The sequence below is a fragment of the Mandrillus leucophaeus genome, unplaced genomic scaffold, assembly GCF_000951045.1.
Source record: "Mandrillus leucophaeus isolate KB7577 unplaced genomic scaffold, Mleu.le_1.0 Scaffold821, whole genome shotgun sequence".
Taxonomy (NCBI): domain Eukaryota; kingdom Metazoa; phylum Chordata; class Mammalia; order Primates; family Cercopithecidae; genus Mandrillus; species Mandrillus leucophaeus.
In genome coordinates, this window is record NW_012108931.1 from 227,918 (window position 1) to 234,585 (window position 6,668).

Consider the following 6,668-nt stretch of genomic DNA (forward strand, 5'->3'; position numbering starts at 1 on the left):
GTTTTCTGTTCTTGTGATAGTTTGCTAAGAATGATGGTTTCCAGCTGCATCCATGTCCCTACAAAGGACACAAACTCATCCTTTTTTATGGCTACATAGTATTCCATGGTGTATATGTGCCACATTTTCTTAATCCAGTCTGTCACTGATGGACAAAGATATCAGCTCTTCTTTACATGTCTGGTAGAATTCAGCTGTGAATCCATCTGGTCTGGGGCTAGGATTTTATTACTGATTTAATTTCAGAGCTCAATACTGGTCTGTTTAGGATTTCAGTTTCTTACTGGTTCAATCTTGGGAGACTGTATTTTCCAGGAATTTAACCATTTCCTATAGATTTTATAGTTGTGTGCACAGAGGCATTCTTTTGTGTTTCTGTGGGATCAGTTGCAATGTCACCTTTACCATTTCTGATTGTGCTTCTTTGGATCTTGTCTCATTTTTTTTTTCTTTGTTGATCTAACTAGCAGTCTATCAATCTTGGTTATCCTTTTGAAGAACCAACTTATAAAGATTAATTTTCTAAGATTTGGCATTGTTTTGAGAGGTATAGTTAGGTAGGAAATGTTAAGAGGACAAAGAATCAGAACAAAAGCAAATATTCCTTAGGAGATTGTGGTAGATACTATAGTTTGGTTATCCCAGCACCCATTCCAATCTGTTTTCCCTTGGTTGTCTTTAACTCTAAGAGATGTAATGTTAAAAACACATCTTCTCAGACTTATCTTCAAGTAGGAGAAACCATATGATAAATCTGGCTAGTCAGACAAGTATCCCAGTATAAAGTTCATAGCTGTTCATGTAACTTATTTGATTATTGTCTATTTTCCAAAATTGACTGTCTAGGCTCTTACAGAGGATCTTACAAATTAAGAGCTAACCATTATTTGTGTAATAATGTTTACTCTGAATTAATTCCAGGCAGATGAAGTTCCATGAGGGACAATGTCCATTTTGACTCAACACTGTAGTATCAAGAATGAATTAATGATTAAGTAAGGTAAAAAAGGCAAGATGATGGCTGATGGAAAACAAAGACACAGAAATCACTGGAATACTATATAAAATGATGGTGAAAAAATTGGAAGGAGGGATAAAACAAACAAAAAAGAGGTGTACAGCCTAGCCTGAGGAAGCCTCAGTTTGGAAAGCAGGTAAAATAACTTTTCTTAGAAGATGTAGCATCTGAACTGGATCTTAAAGAATACATGGGATTTAGTCAGGTAATGAGAAGAGAGAATAAATGTCTTTCTTGAGCAGTCGTTAGAACCATTTTTAATTGTTAGCAAAAATGGTTAAAAGGGAACAATGAATGGCCCCAATGTCTCTTTTTAAGAGCTCAATGGAAGAGTTTCAGCTTGAAAAGATGAAAAGCTTCTAGAGCTAGATAGTGTTGATATTGCAGAATGATGTGAATATACTCAATGCCACAGACTGTACATTTAAAAATGGTTAAAATAAGTTGGGCACAGTGATGAGTGCCTGTAGTTTTAGCTACTTGGAAGGCTGAGGTGGGAGAATTGCTAGAGATCAAGAGTCTGAGGCTGCAGTGTGCTATGATTGTGCTTGTGAATAACCACTGCACTCTCACCGGGGCAACATAGCAAGACTTTGTCTCAAAAAATGTTAAAATAATAATTTTTAAGTTATGTATATTTTACCACAGAAAAAAAATTTCCCCCCAAAAAAACTCAACTGAACTGATTTGAGCTTGCTACATAATAGTTGAATGACTTTGGACACAGCCTTAAGCCTTTTAACCTACTTTCTTATTTGTAAAAAGGAGATATTATTCATGACATCACAGGAATTAAGTATGATAACCAGAATATGACAAGTAGTAGATTCTATGGGTATAGAATTTGTTGGACTTATATATATAGAGAAAATGCCTCAGAGATGCTTAAATAGGTGTATTGTTTCTGTCATTGCCTTAATGAGTGTTGACAAGGAGGTATTGTAGGAGAGTAATTACATAAATAGGTGGTGATGCTGAGAATTAAGTAGAGGGTTTAGTTTGACTATTTCCAAGAGTACAGAAGTGTTATTTCCACTCAGCTTTAGACCAAGAGGGCTCAAATATTAGATCCAAGTTTCCAGAAACATTTAACTTGAAAATAAAAATAAAACACATCTTTCAATTTTGGGAAACTATATGTCATTTCCCTTAATCTGATTTATCTTCCATATTTTATAAAGATAATTCTTTTCATTAAAAACTGAATAGCTGTATCAAGTGGCAATGCAGTCAAATTTTGTTCTAAAGTTTTAGCTGTTGTTTTATCTAAGGAAAGAGCAAATGTTCTGTTCTGTGAAAAATGTGCCGTCATATATTTTTGTTATAATTTTTTTTTCTCTTTTAAAACTAGGTCCAGTTCCTCAAGCATTCCACACTACATGATCTACAGTGTAGTTTATAACAGAGACAAAATCTGGACCTGGAATGCATATCAACTTACATTTCCCTGAATAATGCTATTCCCACTGGTTGAAAGACACAATGGTGGGGAGGGGATGTAAATTTGAAAGGTACACAGTACACATCTGGTTGAAGCTGTTTCTTAGTGGAAACAAACTGTGCATAAACCCACTCCCCATGGTTTTATTCACCAATATTTGTTCAGGAGAACTTTTTATAAAGCAAAATTATGAGAAAAGAGTAATGTAGCACTCTCATTATATCAGTCACATACCATCCAAAACAAGAAAGAATGCAAGTCTGCATTAATTCTATGGTCATTTTTATGTATTTGAATTTACTACACAAACACAGAACAGATATTAATCTAGTAGGAGCTTCTCAAGGTCTATATTATTCATTTTTGCTAAGTCAAACTCAGATTTAAAAACCGAAAGCAATTTTAGAATTCCTCAATGTTTACATGGCACTGTGAATTAACGGGGCAGTTAGGAGAGTGAATTAATGTGCCATTTTGCAGTTTTTAAAGAATTGTAGACAATAAACACATACACTTGAAAGCAAGAAGAAAATACATTCTTGATAAAATGACTCTCCAATCATTTGTTCCACCATCACTCTTTAGTAATAGCAGCTATAGATTAAATATAATAGTCATATCTCTACTGTAATAAGAGAGAAATTGGCAGAAACAGTGAGAAGAGGAGAACAGGAGTCAAACAGGGACCTATAAACTCTCAATCGTGTCTGACTATCCACCATGGGCACTCCATACCCCAGGAAACAGGTATATGCTTGGAAAACAAAGCCAAGCACCAATTCACATGGTCTAATTCAGGTCAGGATTTGGCCCAACTGGTGTCCACAAGTGTGCATGTGCTTGCTTTATTATTTACATAGCTCTCTTGCAAATACATGGTGGCAGAAGGGAGATAGCTCAGGGTTCAGGGCATGTGAGTCCCACCTAAATATTATTAAAATGTATCCTATAGTGTATGTGTGCATTAGTGGTAAACAGTGTATAGAAAGCAGATCAAATTGAATGGGAATGAGTTCCTGTAGGGTTAGGAGGATATTAGGAATTCAGTTGCATTTACTACTAATAATAATAACAATAACAATAAATTTAAAAATAAAGGGAAACTACATTCATGTGTTCACCATGCGGCAGATACTGTGTTGAATGTTAGGAATACAAGGGAAGATGAACGACCTGATCCTGCGACCAAGAGTTTAGATCCAATGTTAATGATTTAAATGGGTAAATTCTGAGTACTTTGGAGTCAAAAGAGAACTATTTAACCCGATAAAGTAGTTCAGGGAAGGCTTCCTGGAGAAGAGGATTCCTGAATTGAGTTCGAATTTATCTGAATGAATAAGGATAAGCAATAAGGGGAATAAAAAAGCATAAGGTGGATAAAACAATATAGCTGCAAGTCATTATTACCAAGGTTTGAAGTTTGAGTTACGAAGTGGAGGTTGAGTTAGAAGGCAGGTCATTAGCAGCTTATGTTGCTGCACAAAGTAGATTGAACTTAATATTGTATAGGAGTAAAGGTGGTTTGCCATGGCCTCTGAGCATCCCTTCATGTGCTTGCTAAGTGTACCTGATTGCAAGGCTGATTCATCTCCAGAAGATATTGAGCAATTTCTGTAGTTAGTTACCTAAGCAAATAAGTCAAGACAACTGAAGTTTAACTACTGTGCTCATACTATAGTGGGCAAGAGGGGCCTGCTTGTTTGCTTCTTGATGCATTGTGTGCTGTTGCTCCCAAAACACTGGGTTCCTCAACTGAGAGGCAAGCCCACTGTACATGGATAACATTCACCCAGGCCCATTGTGTCATTCTGGTGGATTTGGAACAAGCAGAATTGATGTAGACATGCTGATGCTGATGCTGCTTGCTGGACCGTATGTATTAAAGTCCTTTATCTTGACTCTAGAGTCTTCTGCTAATATCTAAAAATTATGGCAAGCTAACTTATAAGTTTGCAAGTAGGAGTAAAATCTCACACTCTTCGCAGTCCCTGACACTTTATTACAACAGTAAGAGTAGATTTGAGCCAGGCATTTTTTCTCAGCCTTGGAACTATTGACATTTTGGGTTGGACAATTTTTTGCTGCATTATAGGATATTTAACAGTATCCCTGTTCTCTACTAATTAAATGCTAATAGCACCCTGTCAATGTAACAACCAAAAATGTCTCCAAACATTGCCAAATATCCCCCAGGGGGGCATTTTTAAGAAATACTGGAGAAGAGAAAGACCAGAGTTAGAGGACTCCTCTAAGAGGACATTGCAATATCTACAACAAAGGCTTGAAATAGGAGGGTGATAATATGGTTAACTAGAGAAAACAAATTCAAGAACAGCTTTGAGGTCTAATTAACATGTGTCATCAGTATACTAGACAAACATGTCTAGGGAAAGCCCTAGCTATTACTATCCCTTTGGTCTATACTGTGGCATAGCAGGTAGTTAAATTAGCCCTGGGGTAAGATCATAAATGTGTGCAGCTGTCTATCATGGGATAATGCAAACTGCTTTCAGTCCTTTTTTTCTGATAGAGATTGGGGGAAAAATGATCTTAGCAGATCTACAGCCACATTCCAAGTTGCAGGGGGTATAGTGATCTATTTTAGTAGAGATGCCATATCTACCACAGCAACTGCAACTCAGGTAGCCCTTTGGTCACCTTTATGATATTGTGCCAACATCTACTACCATATATTTGTTTTCAGAGTGGCTTGGCTTGTGCATTTAATGGAGATATGGTAGGTATCACAACCTTTGTATTGTCTGAGTCTTTAAAGAGAGCACTAATTATATATCAAATCCTTTTGAAGTGAAATTCAATTTTTGATTTACCATCTTGGTCAGAATCAGGGTACTAGTACCTTTAGGTACTCTCCACTTTCATGTTCGCACCATGATAACTCTCTCCACAGTTTATGGAACCTACATGAATGTTGTGCTGGCTGATAAGTATAACCATTACAATTATGCACTCAGAGTTCAAGGAAATAGCCTGAGGTTTGGTCCATCAACCCATCTGGCATTTCTGAAATGTGCTTGCAACCAAGACTTCATTATTACTGGGCATCCATATGCCCTAATTCTAAAGCAAGGTATGGGGTCAAGATGACGTTTGGGGATCCTACGAATCAATGTCAGCTTAACTCATGTATCCAACAATCTTCAAAAATGAGTACTGCCACTTCCTTGTAGTCAACTTATTCTGATAAAGGAACATAGGTCCCTTTGCAGAAAGATGGGGTTAATTGCTAAGATATGCTATGAGATAATAGGATCTTTTCCCAAAGGGAATAGTACCCCTTTCATTCAATACACTTTGAGTTTGAGAACTGGGTCAAGTCTGGAACTTAGGTAAAGAATTATAATTATTCACTATAGTGAATGAGTTTAAGTCTGTTTTCCTTGTTCCTGATATTTTCTGGTCATATAAGGCAACTTTGCCTTGGGATGGTTGTAGTTTAACCATCCCAAGCTTACAGTCACTATAATCTATTAATCAAAACCATGCACTTCTGTCAGTCAAGGTTCCCCAAATGCCATTCTGTCCATCCTCCTCTCTATTGCAGTTCCTTGGCTGTCATCTGATTTCTGTTATATGGAATTCCTATTATCTGCATTGACACTAGGAGCTCAGATTTATAGCAGTCCCCTCCTAGCCTCTCAATAATGTGTGTATTCCCTTCACTGATGTATTCCTATTGCTTTAGTGAAGAGCATATTAGTTGAGATCTGCCAAAACACATAGTCAACTGTTGTGTACTCTGCTCTAACATCATTAAACAATTATAGCATGCCAACTCTGAGACTTTTGACCACTTCTCAATACTTTTCTAAAGAAGTCTCACAGTTCTACCTCATTGCCATGAGCCACTCTTCCAAAACTTCAAAGAGGCTTGACAGAAATGGAACAAGATAGTTTCCAATTCTCTGTGTTCTGAATCCTGAGTCAAGGGAAGGTGTCCCCATTTCAACATACTTTACCCTGTTTTATATTCTTCCTTACCTGCAGTCCAGCACTTTTAATATCTATTATCAGACATGATTTCCTAGTTCTTGTTATTTAGATCTGCAGCTTTTTTGATAATAGTCCCTTTCATTCTGTAACAGGAATACTTCCCTACTTAGGCCATTACTTTCCTGCTAAGCCAATACTTTCCTGATAACCCTAGTTATTGGTTTAGAGGCAACAAGGAAATTCAAGGGCTGATTT